The 17,016-nt window shown below is 42.0% G+C and overlaps 1 protein-coding gene across 7 annotated transcripts in view; it reads right to left on the bottom strand.

The window, feature by feature from the left end:
- Positions 1-17,016, bottom strand: part of LOC118400937 (membrane-associated guanylate kinase, WW and PDZ domain-containing protein 2-like) — a 230,215-nt gene that overhangs the window by 208,562 nt on the left and 4,637 nt on the right. The window lies entirely within an intron of this gene.

Below are 17,016 nucleotides of genomic sequence, written 5' to 3'. Positions count from 1 at the left end.
TGTTTCCCTTATCTCTTCGTCATTCTCATGACATCCTTGAATAATATACTGTAGGAATAGAATTTAGAGGCAGAAGGCCTTCACTTCTCTTCATGAAGATTTGAATTGTTATGGGTCTGAATAAATAACTGCTCGAGCCTTCCTCCATTGCATATTCACTCTTCTTTCAAACTACCTGTGAGTTCTATTGGCTGTTGTATTTCATGTTCAGCAAACAACAGAGAATATTCCTTTGGTATAATCTTTGAATATTACATTGGTATAAAAAAATTATGTCCAGCAAGCTATTCTAGTCTGGCTTTTCCTTCATGGGACTCTCCTTGGAGAGTGTCCAGCAGAGCACAGGTGCATTCGTACTGCGCAAGAGAGAGGCTATAAGTTAGAAGCTTACTATAAATAACCCATCATTAATTAGCTAATTAAATGGCTAATACTGCATGGAATGTATTACCTGAAGGTGACCCCTGAAAGCCAGATGGAGATGGGTAAATTATATGCACATTCAGTCTTTATATTACTGTACCACAGACATAGAACTTTACGATGATGAGATGATATCAAGGTTTTACTGTTAACCTACAAAGCATTACATGGGCTTGCTCCTAGCTATCTTTCCGATTTGGTCCTGCCGTACATACCTACACGTACGCTACGGTCACAAGATGCAGGCCTCCAAATTGTCCCAAAAACAGCTGGAGGCCGGGCTTTCTCCTATAGAGCTACATTTTTATGGAATGGTCTGCCTACCCATGTGAGAGACGCAGATTCGGTCTCAACCTTTAAGTCCTTACTGAAGACTCATCTCTTCAACAGGTCAAATGATTGAGTGAGGTCTGGCCCATGAGTGTGAAGGTGAACGGAAAGGCTCTGGAGCAACGAACCGCCCTTGCTGTCTCTGCCTGGCCAGTTCCCCTCGCTCCACTGGAATTCTCTGCCTCTAACCCTATTACAGGGGCCGAGTCACTGAATTTAAGTATGCTCTCTCTAATTCTCTCTTTCTTTCTTTCTCTCTCTCGGAGGACCTGAGCCCTAGGACCATGTCTCAGGACTATCTGGCATTATGACTCCTTGCTGTCCCCAGTCCACCTGGCCGTGCTGCTGCTCCAGTTTCAACTGTTCTGCCTGCGGCTATGGAACGCTGACCTGTTCACCGGACGTGCTACCTGTTCCAGACCTGCTGTTTTCAACTCTCTAGAGACAGCAGGAGCGGTAGAGATACTCTCAATGATCGGCTATGAAAAGCCAACTGGCATCTACTCCTGAGGTGCTGACTTGTTGCACCCTCGACAACTACTGTGATTATTATTATTTGACCATGCTGGTCATTTATGAACATTTGAACATCTTGGCCACAGAACATCTTGGTTCTGTTATAATCTCCACCCCGCACAGCCAGAAGAGGACTGGCCACCCCTCATAGCCTGGTTCCTCTCTAGGTTTCGGCCTTTCTAATGAGTTTTTCCTAGCCACCATGCTTCTACACCTGCATTGCTTGCTGTTTGGGGTTTTAGGCTGGGTTTCTGTACAGCACTTTGATATATCAGCTGATGTAAGAAGGGCTATATAAATAAATTTGATGATAGGTCTACATGCATTGTGAACTGCACTCCATACTGAGATGGGCTGTCTGTCCCCATGCTGAGTGTTGATGATTCATCATGCAGAAGTCGTAGAAAAGCCAGATTTAGACATCGCATATAATATAACAGTTTCATTTCACACAATGCTCATAATATTAATAATTTATTATCATTTACTGGTTTCTCAGTTATTTGTCTCGGGAAAAGGGAGTGATTTTGGGCAGTACATTTTCGTAAATCTCAGTAACCAGGTTCCCAACATTCAAACCTAGTAACTACACAGACCCTAACAGAAAGCATGTACTCAGGAGAATAGGACAAGGAAACACTGTGTCCAAATTAAATTAACGTGTGCTTTATATCGGAATGAAATTAGTTAATTTTTTAATGAGCACACAAAAATAAACAAATGATGACTGGTGACCTTTGACATGGCACTCTTTCACACTCCTCCCTCAACATAGAAGAAATAAACATAAGCATAACATGAATATCGTTTGAATCATCAGGCTCCTCGAAGGGGGACTAAAATATTCTCAATCAGAGATTTACATTGCCAGATAAGAATAGAGGTTTTTAATGTCCAACATTTTTGTAATGCAAAAGCACGATGCAAAAAGCAAATAAATACTGTAAACCTTATAATCTCACACTATAATTTATTTGGAAAATTTTCTTTAACAATGGGCATTATAAAGAGGCAAGATTTTATATTGCTCAGTTTACTTAACTCTTGTTAAATACTGGTACTGGTACTGTATGTACCAGTCAAAAGTTTAGACACACCTACTCATTCAAGGGTTTTTCTTTATTTTTGCTATTTTCTACATTGTAGAATAATGGTGAAGACATCAAAACTATGAAATTACACATATGGAATCGTGTAGTAACCAATAAAGTGTTAAACAAATAAAAATATATTTCAGATTTTAAAGTCTTCAAAGTAGCCACGCTTTGCCTTGATGAGAGCTTTGAACACTCTGGGCATTCTCTCAACCAGCTTCACCTGGAATGATTTTACAACAGTCGTGAAGGAGTTCCCACATATGCTGAGCACTTGTTGGCTGCTTTTCCTACACCATACCACCCCTACCTTGTCACAACACAACTGATTGGCTCAAACGATTTAAGAAGGAAAGACATTCAACAAATGCACCTTTAAAAAGGCACACCTGTTAATTGAAATACATTCCAGGTGACCTCATGAAGCTGGTTGAGAAAAAGCCAAGAGTGTGCAAAGCTGTCATCAAGGTAAAAGGTGACTACTTTGAAGAATCACTTTTTTGGTTATTACATGATTCCATATGTGTTATTTCATAGTTTTGATGTCGTCCCTATTATTCTACGATGTAGAAAATTGTAAAAAATAAAAACTCTGGAATGAGTAGGTGTTTCCAAACGTTTGACTGGTACTGTACAGTCGTGGCCAAAAGTTTTGAGAATGACACAAATATTAATTTTCAAAGTCTGCTGCCTCAGTTTGCATGACGGCAATTTGCATATACTCCAGAATATTATGAAGAGTGATCAGATTAATTGCAAAGTCTCTCTTTGCCATGCAAATTAACTGAATCCCCCAAATTTCAGCCCTGCCACAAAAGGACCAGCTGACATCATGTCAGTGATTCTCTCGTTAACACAGGTGTGAGTGTTGACGAGGACAAGGCTGGAGATCACTCTGTCATGCTGATTGAGTTTGAATAACAGACTGGAAGCTTCAAAAGGAGGGTGGTGCATAGAATCATTGTTCTTCCTCTGTCAACCATTGTTACCTGCAAGGAAACACATGCCGTCATCATTGCTTTGCACAAAGAGGGCTTCAAAGGCAAGGATATTGCTGCCAGTAAGATTGCACCTAAATCAACCATTTATCGGATCATCAAGAACTTCAAGGAGAGCGGTTCAATTGTTGTGAAGAAGGCTTCAGGGTGCCCAAGAAAGTCCAGCAAGCTCCAGGACCATCTCCTAAAGCTGATTCAGCTGCAGGATCGGGGCACCACCAGTTCAGAGCTTTCTCAGGAATTGCAGCAGGCAGGTGTGAGTGCATCTGCACGCACAGTGAGGCGAAGACTTTTGGAGGACGGCCTGGTGTCAAGAAGGGCAGCAAAGAAGCCACTTCTCTCGAGGAAAAACATTAGGGACAAACTGATATTCTGCAAAAGGTACAGGGATAGGACTACTGAGGACTGGGGTAAAGTCATTTTCTCTGAGGAATCCCTTTTCTGATTGTTTGGGGCATCCGGAAAAAAGCTTGTTCGGAGAAAACAAGATGAGCGCTACCATCAGTCTTGTGTCATGCCAACAGTAAAGTATCCTGAGACCATTCATGTGTGGGGTTGCTTCTCGGCCAAGGGAGTGGGCTCACTCACATTTTGCCTAGAACACTCACTCACATTTTGCCTAGAACACAGCCATGAATAAAGACCGTTAGCAACACATCCTCCGAGAGCAACTTCTCCCAATCATCCAGGAACAGTTTGGTGATGAACAATGCCTTTTCCAGCATGATGGAGCACCTTGCCATAAGGCCAAAGTGATAACTAAGTGGCTCGGGGAACAAAACATCGATATTTTGGGTCCATGGCCAGGAAACTGGCCAGACCTTAATCCCATTGAGAACTTGTGGTCAATCCTCAAGAGGCAGGTGGACAACCAAAAACCCACAAATTCTGACAAACTCCAAGCATTGATGATGCAAGAATTGGCTGCCATCAGTCAGGATGTGGCCCAGACGTAAATTGACAGCATGCCAGGGCGGATTGCAGAGAAAAAGAAGGGTCAACACATTCTCCAAGAAGGGTCTCGAAAAAGAAGGGTCAACACTTCAAATATTGACTCTGTGTAATTGTCAATAAAAGCCTTTGACTTATGAAATGCTTGTAATTATACTTCAGTATCCCATAGTAACATCTGACAAAAAATATCTAAAGACACTGAAGCAGCAAACTTTGTGTTAATTAATATTTGCGTCATTCTCAAAACATTTGTCCACGACTGTATATTACCACGTTTTTCAACCATTTTCAGTTTTCTTTCTGTCGTCTGTTGGTCAAAGTAAGAGTGTGAAAAGTCTCTGTCTCGATCACAAGTTTGGAAAGCACTTTATAGTACAGTAAAGAAAAGTAGAGTATAGTTCAGTACATTACTGGTTTCCTTCATCTTCTGCAACTAAGTTAGGAAGGACGCCTGCATCTTTGAAGTGCCTGGGTGTATTGATAGACCATCCAAAGTGTAAGTAATAACTTCACCATGCTCAAAGGGATATTCAATGTCTGTTTTTTTGCCATCTACCAATAGGTGCCCCTCTTTGTGAGGCATTGGAAGACCTCCCTGGTCTTTGTGGTTGAATTTCTATTTTGGAATTCACTGCTCGACTGAGGGACCTTACATATAATTCAATGTGTGGGGTACAGAGAAGAAGTAGTCATTAAAAAAATGTTGGTAAACACTATTATTGCACAAAGAGTTAGTCCGTGCCACTTATTATGTGAACGGTTAAGCAAATTCTTACTCCTGAAATTATTTAGGCTTGCCATAAAGGTTTTAAATACTTGACTCAAGACATTTCAGCTTTTCATGAATTTGTACAAAAAAATCTCAAAAAACATCATTACACTTTGACATTATGGGGTATTGTGTGTAGGCCTGTGACACAATCTACATGCCATCCATTTTAAATTCAGGCCCGAACAACAAAATGTGGAAAAAGTGAAGTAGTGAATACTGTATAATTAATTCTATAACACTGCAAACTCACAGAAAACTGCTTAGAACGAGTAAGCTACAATCTCTCACTCACTATCTATACTATTCCTTTCTGGATTGTTCCCGAGTCCATCTGCATTACTTTCCTCTCTTTCAAATCTAACTTCCTTCCTTTGTTCTTCTTCCCCCATTCACTCTTCCTTTCTTTCTTCCTCATCTCTTAGACCTCTTCCTCTCTTATCCCTTGCTCCTTCTCTCCCTACCTACCTTTCTGATTGTGTATCTACACCAATTTTACCTGCTTTAAAGCACCAATTAAACTGTTTGAATCAACCACAGAATGTGTGTGTGTGTGTGTTGACAAATCAGACAGCTACTGGGCGTTCATACTGTGTGGATGTATATATATATATATATATATATATATATATATATATATATATATATGTTCTCTCTGCTACCGCACGGCAAGCGGTACCGGAGCGCCATGTCTAGGTCCAAGAGGCTTCTAAACAGTGTCTACCCCCAAGCCCTAAGACTCTTGAACATCTAATCAAATGGCCTGCATGAAAGTCCCTGTTGTTCCAAATGACAGTGTGATCTCGCTCTCCGTGACCGATGTGAGGAAAACATCTTGATTGTGCAAAATTTTCCCATTATTATTTAACAAATTCTTCAAGCTCTGTCAAATTGTTTGATGATCATTGCAAGACATCCATTATAGCAGGTCTTGCCATAGATTTATAGTGTATTCGAAAACTATTCAGAACCCTTCCCTTATTCCACATTTTGTTACGTAAAAGCCTTATTCTAATGGATTAAAAATAAAAACAGTCAACATACAATATCCAATGACAACAAAGCAAAAACAGGTTTTTAGAAATGTTTGCAAATAAATCAAATAAATAAATAAATATATATATATATACAGTGCCTTGCGAAAGTATTCGGCCCCCTTGAACTTTGCGACCTTTTGCCACATTTCAGGCTTCAAACATAAAGATATAAAACTGTATTTTTTTGTGAAGAATCAACAACAAGTGGGAAGCACAATCATGAAGTGGAACGACATTTATTGGATATTTCAAACTTTTTTAACAAATCAAAAACTGAAAAATTGGGCGTGCAAAATTATTCAGCCCCCTTAAGTTAATACTTTGTAGCGCCACCTTTTGCTGCGATTACAGCTGTAAGTCGCTTGGGGTATGTCTATCAGTTTTGCACATCGAGAGACTGAAATTTTCAATCAGTCCTTCACGGCGTAGTGTGTTACCAATTGTTTTCTTGGTGACTATGGTCCCAGCTGCCTTGAGATCATTGACAAGATCCTCCCGTGTAGTTCTGGGCTGATTCCGCACCGTTCTCATGATCATTGCAACTCCACGAGGTGAAATTTTGCATGGGACCTCAGGCCGAGGGGGATTGAGAGTTCTTGTTTCTTCCATTTGCAAATAATCGCACCAACTGTTGTCACCTTCTCACCAACATGCTTGGCGATGGTCTTGTAGCCCATTACAGCCTTGTGTAGGTCTACAATCTTGTCCCTGACATCCTTGGAGAGCTCTTTGGTCTTGGCCATGGTGGAGAGTTTGGAATCGGATTGATTGATTGATTGCTTCTGTGGACAGGTGTCTATTATAAAGGTAACAAACCGAGATTAGGAGCAGTCCCTTTAAGAGTGTGCTCCTAATCTCAGTTTGTTACCTGTATAAAAGACAACAGGGAGTCAGAAATCTTTCTGATTGAGAGGGGGTCAAATACTTATTCCCCTCATTAAAATGCAAATCAATATATAACATTTTTGACGTACGTTTTTTTTTTTTTTTGCTGTTATTCTGTCTCTCACTGTTCAAATAAACCTACCATTAAAATTATAGACTGATCATTTCTTTGTCAGTGGGCAAACGTACAAAATCAGCAGGGGATCAAATATAATCCCCTCACTGTCTAATATATTATATACTGACACACACAAGAAACGCCTTACTTAAGTGTTTAGTGTTTAGTGTTTAGACCCTTTGCTATAAGACTTGAAATTGAGTTCAGGCGCATCCTGTTTCCATTGATCATCCTTGAGCTGTTTCTACAACTTGTTTGAAGTCCACCTGTGGTAAATTGAATTAATTGGACATGATTTGGAAAGGCACACACCTGTCTATATAAGGTCCCACAGTTGACAGTGCATGTCAGAGCAAAAACCAAGCCATGAGATCGGAGGAATTGTCCATAGAGCCCTGAGACAGGATTAGGTCGAGGCACAGACCTGGGGAAGGGTACCAAAAATATTTCTGCAGCATTGAAGTGGCCTCCATCACTCTTAAATGGAAGATGATTGGCACCACCAAGACTCTTCCTAGAGCTGGCCGGCAGATCAAACTGAGCAGTCACGGGAGAAGGGCCTTGGTCAGGGAGGTGACCAAGAACCTGATGGTCACTCTGACAGAGATACAGAGTTCCTCTGTGGAAATGAGAGAACCTTCCAGAAGGACAACCATCTCTACAGCACTCCAAAAAATGAGGCCTTTATGGTAGTGTCCAGACGGAAGCCACTCCTCAGTAAAAGGCACGACAGCCCGCTTGGAGTTTGCAAAAAGGCACCTAAAGAATCTTAGACTTTGAGAATCAAGATTCTCTGGTCTGATGAAAACAAGATTTAACTATTTCACCTGAAGTGTCACGTCTGGAGGAAACCTGGCACCAGTCCTACGGTGAAGCATGGCGGTGGCAGCATCATGCTGTGGGAATGTTTTTCAGCGTCAGGTACTGGGAGACTAGTCAGGACTGAGGGAAAGATGAATGGAGCACAGTACAGAGAGATCCTTGATGAAAACCTGCTCCAAAGTGCTCAGGACCTCCGACTGAGGCAAGGGTTCACCTTCCAACAGGACAACGACCCTCAGCACACAGCCAAGACAATGGCTTCGGGGCAAGTTTCTGAATGTCCTGCAAGGCCCTCCCAGCCAGATCCCGGTCGAACATCTCTGGAGAGACCTGAAAATAGCTGTGCAGCAATGCTCACGATCCAACCTGACAGAGCTTGAGAGAATCTGGAGAGAAGAATGTGAGAAACTCCCCAAATACAGGTGTGCCAAGCTTGTAGCGTCATACCCAAGAGGACTCGAAGCTGTAATTGCTGCCAAAGATTCTTTAAAAAAGTACTGAGTAAAAGGTCTGAATTCTTATGTAAATGTCATATCAGCTTGATAATTAAAAAATGATTTTGCTTTGCCATTACGGGGTATTGTGTGTCAATTGATGATGGGGGAAAAAATTATATAATCAATTTTAGAACAAGGCTGTAACGTAACAAAATGTGGAAGGGTCTGAATACTGGGGGGGGGGGGACACTTAAAGGGAACACTTAAACAACAATGTAACTCCAAGTCAATCACACTTCTGTGAAATCAAACTGTCCACTTAGGAAGCAACACTGATTGACAATACATTTCACATGCTGTTGTGCAAATGGAATAGACAACACAGGGGGAAATTGTAAGCAATTAGCAAGACACCCCCAATAAAGGAGTGGTTCTGCAGGTGATAGCCACAGACCACTTCTCAGTTCCTATGCTTCCTGGCTGATGTTTTGGTCACTTTTGAATGCTGGCGGTGCTTTCACTCTAGTGGTAGCATGAGACGGAGTCTACAACCCACACAAGTGGCTCAGGTAGTGCAGCTCATCCAGGATGGCACATCAATGCGAGCTGTGGCAAGAAGGTTTGCTGTGTCTGTCAGCGTAGTGTCCAGAGCATGGAGGCGCTACCAGGAGACAGGCCAGTACATCAGGAGACGTGGAGGAGGCCGTAGGAGGGCAACAACCCAGCAGCAGGACCGCTACCTCCACCTTTGTGCAAGGAGGAGCACTGCCAGAGCCCTGCAAATGACCTCCAGCAGGCCACAAATGTGCATGAGTCTGCTCAAACGGTCAGAAACAGACTCCATGAGGGTCGTATGAGGGCCCGATGTCCACAGGTGGGGGTTGTGCTTACAGCCCAACACCGTGCAGGACGTTTGGCATTTGCCAGAGAACACCAAGATTGGCAAATTCGTCACTGGCTCCCTGTGCTCTTCACAGATGAAAGCAGGTTCACACTGAGCACGTGGCAGACGTGACAGAGTCTGGCGACGCCGTGGAGAACGTTCTGCTGCCTGCAACATCTTCCAGCATGACCGGTTTGGCGGTGGGTCGGTCATGGTGTGGGGTGGCATTTCTTTGGGGGTCCGCACAGCCCTCCATGTGCTCGTCAGAGGTAGCCTGACTGCCATTAGGTACCGAGATGAGATCCTCAAACCCCTTGTGAGACCATATGCTGGTGCGGTTGGCCCTGGGTTCCTCCTAATGCAAGACAATGCTAGACCTCATGTGGCTGGAGTGTGTCAGCAGTTCATGCAAGAGGAAGGCATTGGACAAGCCCGCCCGTTCCCCAGACCTGAATCCAATTGAGCATTTCTGGGACATCATGCCTCGCTCCATCCACCAACGTCACGTTGCACCACAGACTGTCCAGGAGTTGGCGGATGCTTTAGTCCAGGTCTGGGAGGAGATCCCTCAGGAGACCATCCGACCACCTCATCAGGAGCATGCCCAGGCGTTGTAGGGAGGTCATACAGGCACATGGAGGCCACACACACTACTGAGCCTCATTTTGACTTGTTTTAAGGACATTACATCAAAGTTGGATCAGCCTGTAGTGTGGTTTTCCACTTTAATTTTGAGTGTGACTCCAAATCCAGACCTCCATGGGTTGATAAATTTGATTTCCATTGATAATTTGTGTGATTTTGTTGTCAGCACATTCAACTATGTAAAGAAAAAAGTATTTCATAAGAATATTTCATTCATTCAGATCTAGGATGTGTTATTTTAGTGTTCCCTTTATTTTTTTGAGCAGTGTATATATATGAATTGGTGAGGACACTAGAACAGTTTGTAGGACCCGGCCTCACCCTACTGAACTCTGAAATCAAATGTCTTCTGTTTGCAGATCATCTGGTGCTTCTTTCCTCAACAAATTAGGGACTACAGCGGCACCTAGATCTTCTGTCAGACTTGGACCCTGACAGTGAAATTCAGAAAGACATAAAATAGTGTTCCAAAAAAGATCCAGGAGCCAGATTTAAAATAATAATACATCTAGACACCATTGCCTAGAGCACACAAATAACTATACCTACCTTGTCCTAAACATCAACACCACAGGTAACTTCCACAAGGCTGTGAAAGATCTAAGAGACAAGGCAAGAAGGGCCTTCTACGCCATCAAAAGGAACATAAAACTCAACACACTAATTAGGATCTGGCTAAAAAATACTTTAAATCAGTAATAGATCCCATTGTCCTCTATGATTTTCAGTTCTGGGGTCCACTCACCAACCAATAATTCACTAAATGGGACAAACACCCAATTGCGGGACTATACTTTAGCAAAATTCTCCATGGACTTTGTGTACAATGCAAAACCCCAAACAATGCATGCAGAGCAGAGTTAGGACAATACCCGCTAGTTATAAAAATTCAGAAAAGAGCTGTTCAATTCTGCAAACAACTAAAAGGAAGCGATGCCCACAAATTCCACCACAACTCCCTCACATACAAAGAGATTAACCTAGACAATAGTCCACTCAGCATGCAGGTTATGGGGCTCTGTTCACAAACAAACATTTATTTTTTAATTAATATGTAAAAAAAACAGAATTCTACTTTGACATTATAGGATATTGTGTGTCTAGGCCAGTGACACAAAATATCAATTTAATCAACTTAACATTCAGTCTGTAACACAAAATGTGGAAAGAGTATACAGGTGTGAATACTTTCTGAAGGCATTGTTTAAATCAAATTACCAAAATAATATAATAATAATAAATATTGCTAATGGTAAACCTGGTCTGATCAGGGACAGGGTCTGATCACGCTCTCCGTAGCAGATGTGGGCAAGACCTTTAAACAGGTCAACATTCACAAGGCCGCAAGGCCAGATGGATTACCAGGACGTGTACTCAGAGCATGCGCGGACCAACTGGCAAGTGTCTTCACTGACATTTTCATCCTCTCCCTGACCGAGTCGGTAACTAAAACATGTTTCAACAGACCACCATTGTCCCTGTGCCCAAGAAAGCAAAGCAAACCACCCAGTAGCACTCACATCGGTAGCCATGAATTTAAAGGCTGGCCATGGCTCACATCAGCACCATCATCCCGGATACCCTAGACGCAATCCAACTCACCACCTCCACACTGCCCTTTTCCACCTGGACAAAAGGAACACCTATGTGAGAATGCTGTTCATTGACTACAGCTAAGCATTTAACACCATAGACCCCAAAGCTCATCACTAAGCTACGGACAGTGGGACAAAACACCTCCCTCTGTAACTGGATCCTGAACTTCCTGACGGGCCGCCCCCAGGTGGTAAGGGTAGGTAACAACACATCTGCTACTCTGATCCTCAACACTGGGGTCCCTCAGGGCTGCGAGTTTAGTCTCCTTCTGTACTCCCTGTTAACCCACGACTGTGTGGCCAAACACAACTCCAACACCATCATTAAGTTAGCTGATTACACAACGGTGGCAGGCCTGATGTGATGTGGTGCCAGTGGTGTGGTGCCAGGGCAACAACCTCTCCCTCGACATGAGCAAGACAAAGGAGCTGATCGTAAACTACAGGAAAAGGAGGGCCAAAACACACCCTCATTCACATCGACAGGGCTGTACTGGAGCGGATCGGGAGTTTCAAGCTCCTTGGTGTCCACATCACCAACCAGCTATCATCTTCCAAACACACCAAAACAGTTGTGAAGAGGGCACGACAACATCTTTCCCACCTCAGGAGACTGAAAAGATTTGGCATGTGTCTCAAGATCCTCAAAAAGTTCTACATTTGCACCAGAGAGCTTCCTGACCAGCAACTCCTTGGCATATGACCATAAGACGCTACAGAGAGTAGTGTGCATGGCTCAGTACATCACTGGGGCCAAGCTTCCTTCCATCCAGGACCTATATACTAGGCAGTGTCAGAGGAAGGTCCCAAAAACTGTCAAAGACTCCAGTCACCCAAGTCGTAGACTGTTTTCTCTGCTACTGCACGACAAGTGGTACCGGAGCGCCAAGTCTAGGACAATAACACTCATTAACAGCTTCTACCCCAAGCCATAAGACTGCTGAATAATTAATCAAATAGCCACCTGGACAATTTGCATTGACACCACCCCCTTTTGTTTTTATACTGCTGCTACTCACTGTTAATTATCTATTTTTCTTAAAACTACATTGTTTTTGAAGGGCTTGTAAGCATGTGACAAATCAAAATGGATTTGCACAATCAAAATATAAACTTAACTTTTTCAGGACCCTGTCCAAATAACTTCACGGACCTTCATTGTAAAGGGGTTAAACACTGTTTCCCATGCTTGTTCAATGAACCATAAACAATTAATGCACATGCACCTGTGGAATGGTCGTTAGTGTCTTAACAGCTTACAGACAGTAGGCAATTAAGGTCACAGTTATGAAAACTTAGGACATTAAAAAAGAGGCCTTTCTACTGACTCTGAAAAACACCAAAAGAAAGATGCCCAGGGTCCCTGCTCATCTGTGTGAACGTGCCTTAGGCATGCTGCAAGGAGGCATGAGGACTGCAGATTTGGCCAGGGCAATAAATTGCAATGTCAGTACTGTGAGACGCCTAAGACAGTGCAACAGGGAGACAGGGTGGACAGCTGATTGTCCTCGCAGTGGCAGACAACGTGTAACAACACCTGCACGGGATCGGTACATCCGAACATCACACCTTAAAATAACCTAATTCAATCTAGCTAATTTCCGATTCATATGAAATTGGTTGATCACAGCTCTTCAATGCGATACTCCACCACTTAACACACTGCTTGACCAGTTTGGCCCAAGCTTGCTGCACAACATTAAAAGCAATTCAGTCGGTCTACAAACAGGCTCTCAAAGTAGTTGAAAGAAAGCCCACTTGCCATCATCACTGTTACATCAGAAAGCATGAGCTCCTGAGTTGGGAAAATCCTGTGCAAAACACTGCCGCATGTCTTGTATTCAAGATCCTAAATAGCCTGGCTCCTCCCCCTCCACTTACTACTTTTGTTAAACAGAAAACCCAAACCCATGGCAGCAGATCGACAAGGTCTGCCATGAGAGGTGACTGTATAGACACAGACATCTCTCTCACAGACACAGACATCTCTCTCACACTCACAGTCATCTCTCTCACACTCACAGCCATCTCACTCACACACACAAACACCTTCACAAAAAAACATAAAGACATGGCCAAAGGCCTAACAGACTTGTGAACATAATCTCGATCTGTGTATTGCTGCCTTCCATGTTGTCTGTAGCTCGTGAGGTTTGAGGTGTGGAAACATTTTGTTGCTTTTATGCATTTTGTTTTGTTGTTTTTTATACTATTGCTCTGTCTGCGTGCTACGTGTTGCACTGTATGTGCTCACTGCACATTGTATGTCTGTATTGTTATTGTCACTGTTTTTGCACCTGCCCGGGGACTGCGATTGAAAATTAGCTGGCTGGCGGGGCTGGCTAAAACCAGCGCTTTTACTGAAACGTTGATTGATGTAAAAATACAAAAAAACTAAAACTCATATATAGCCAGTTAGAATTGTAATGGCTTAGCAGATAGTATTTTCTTATTATCAGTATTTACCTGGCTTAAAGAGAAGGAATATAATATCTATTGTTTATAGGAAACTCATTCAACTATTTTAGTTGAAGTTCTGTGGAGAAAGGACTGGGGAGGGAGGGGGGTGAGATATACTTCTTCCATGGGCAAAGAAACACAAAAAGGGGAATGATATTAATTCACAATTATTTTGATCTGAATATGCAAATTGTTCAAACAGATCCGCAAGGTAGATGGATTCTTTTAAATATGTAATTGGACCATAAACAAATTTGGTTCATTAATCTATACGTTCCAAATAATGATGCCCCAAGCTTCTTTGAAAATACAAGTAATAATTTAGCAAACAATACAAGACTGTTATCATGGTGGGAGATTTAAATACCTCAATGGAATCTAAAATAAAACACACTACAAACTATCACCCGTATGCACTTCAGGAAATCACAAATATCATGTATATAATGATATTACTAGTGGATATATGGAGGCTTAAATATCTTAACCTAGTGACATAAAGTGGGGCAAAAAGTATTTAGTCAGCCACCAATTCTGCAAGTTCTCCCACTTAAAAAGATGAGAGACCTGTAATTTCCATCATAGGTAGTACACTTCAACTATGACAGACAAAATGAGGGGGAAAAAATCCAGAAAATCACATTGTAGGATTTTTAATGAATTTATTTGCAAATTATGGTGGAAAATAAGTATTTGGTCACCTACAAACAAGCAACATTTCTGGCTCTCACACACCTGTAACTTCTTTAATAAGAGGCTCCTCTGTCCTCCACTCATTACCTGTATTAATGGCACCTGTTTGAACTTGTTATCAGTATAAAAGACACCTGTCCACAACCTCAAACAGTCACACTCCAAACTCCACTATGGCCAAGACCAAAGAGCAGTCAAAGGACACCAGAAACAAAATTGTAGACCTGCACCAAGCTGGGAAGACTGAATCTGCAATAGGTAAGCAGCTTGGTTTGAAGAAATCAACTGTGGGAGCAATTACTAGGAAATGGAAGACATACAAGACCACTGATAATCTCCCTTTATCTGGGGCTCCACGCAAGATCTCACGCCGTGGGATCAAAATCACCACAAGAACGGTGAGCAAAAATCCCAGAACCACACGGTGGGACCTAGTGAATGACCTGCAGAGTTCTGGGACCAAAGTAACAAAGCCTACCATCAGTAAAACACTACGCCGCCAGGGACTCAAATCCTGCAGTGCCAGACGTGTCCCCCTGCTTAAGCCAGTACATGTCAAGGCCCATCTGAAGTTTGCTAGAGAGCATTCGGATGATCCAGAAGAATATTGGGAGAATGTCATATGGTCAGATGAAACCAAAATATAACTTTTTGGTAAAAACTCAACTTGTCGTATTTGGAGGACAAAGAATGCTGAGTTGCATCCAAAGAACACCATACCTACTGTGAAGCATGGGGGTGGAAATATCATACTTTGGGGCTGTTGTCTGCAGAGGGACCAGGACGACTGATCCATGTAAAGGAAAGAATGAATGGGGCCATGTATCGTGAGATTTTAAGTGAAAACCTCCTTCCATCAGCAAGGGCATTGAAGATGAAACGTGGCTGGGTCTTTCAGCATGACAACGATCCCAAACACACCGCCCGGGCTGCGAAGGAGTGGCTTCGTAAGAAGCATTTCAAGGTCCTGGAGTGGCCTAGCCAGTCTCCAGATCACAACCCCATAGAAAGTCTTTGGAGGGATTTGAAAGTCTGTGTTGCACAGCATCAGCCCCAAAACATCACTGCTCTAGAGGAGATCTGCATGGAGGAATGGGCCAAAATACCAGCAACAGTGTGTGAAAACCGTATGAAGACTTACAGAAAACATTTGACCTCTGTCATTGCCAACAAAGGGTATATAACAAAGTATTGAGATAAACTTTTGTTATTGACCAAATACTTATTTTCCACCATAATTTGCAAATACATTCATTAAAAATCCTACAATGTGATCTTCTGGATTTGTTTTTTAAATTTTGTCTGCCATAGTTGAAGTGTACCCATGATAAAAATTACAGGCCTCTCTCATCTTTTTAAGTGAGAGAACTTGCACAATTAGTGGCTGACTAAATACTTTTTTGCCCCACTGTATACATGGCAGAGGTTCAATTAAGCTAGTCATCTTGACTACTTCCCTATGTCACTTTCGCTGGCACCAAAAGTTTAAAAAGTGTAGATAGGGAAAAGAATGCAGCAATACCATCAAATAATTGGCATATACATTAGTCTTACAGAATTTCCACATGGGCGAGGGTATTGGAAATTGAATCGAAGCCTATTGGATGAAAACTTGTTTTTAACCAGGACAGAATAATTAAGAAATTACTTTTTCCGACAGGTAAAGCAGATCCCCTTATTGTATGGGACACTTTTAAAATGTGCTTTTAGAGGCCATGCAATTCAATATTCATCTTAAAAGAAAAGCAATTTGTCCAAATAATTCATATTAAGAAAGGGGAAAAAAGGGACTAACAGTACAGATAGATAGTAACAAAAACAGTATCATAGAGGCACAGAATACGTTAGAGGAAAAACAAAAAGAAATGGAGGAAATTATTCAAGAAAGATTAAGTGTAATATATTATTAAAATAATGCGAACTGGATGGAATGGGGGGAAAAATGCACCACTTTCTTCAACATAGAAAGGCTACCAAAAAGGACTAACAGAAACAAATGACGGAAACTGAGGAAGCAAAGCATGTTTCCATTTCAGCCTCCTCCATCTCGACCAACCAAAGTAAATTGTAAGTATTTTTTACTATTACTAATGTAAAATGAACAGCTGTACAGAAAGACTCATGTGAAGGCCAAATTACATTGAAGGAACTTTTGACCTTGCCTACACCTAGTGACTTTTTAAAAATTATATGAGCAAAAAAACATTCCATTTTTTTATGGAAAGGCAAGCCAGACATAAAACGGGCCTATTTATATATTGAATATGAATTCGGAGGGCAGAATTATTAAATATTTAAGCATTAGACCTCTCACTAAAGGCTTCAGGCATACAAAAGGTATACTTCAATCCAAACTG

The sequence above is a fragment of the Oncorhynchus keta genome, chromosome 22, assembly GCF_023373465.1.
Source record: "Oncorhynchus keta strain PuntledgeMale-10-30-2019 chromosome 22, Oket_V2, whole genome shotgun sequence".
Classification (NCBI taxonomy): Eukaryota; Metazoa; Chordata; class Actinopteri; order Salmoniformes; family Salmonidae; genus Oncorhynchus; species Oncorhynchus keta.
This window is presented reverse-complemented; position numbering and strand designations above follow the sequence as displayed.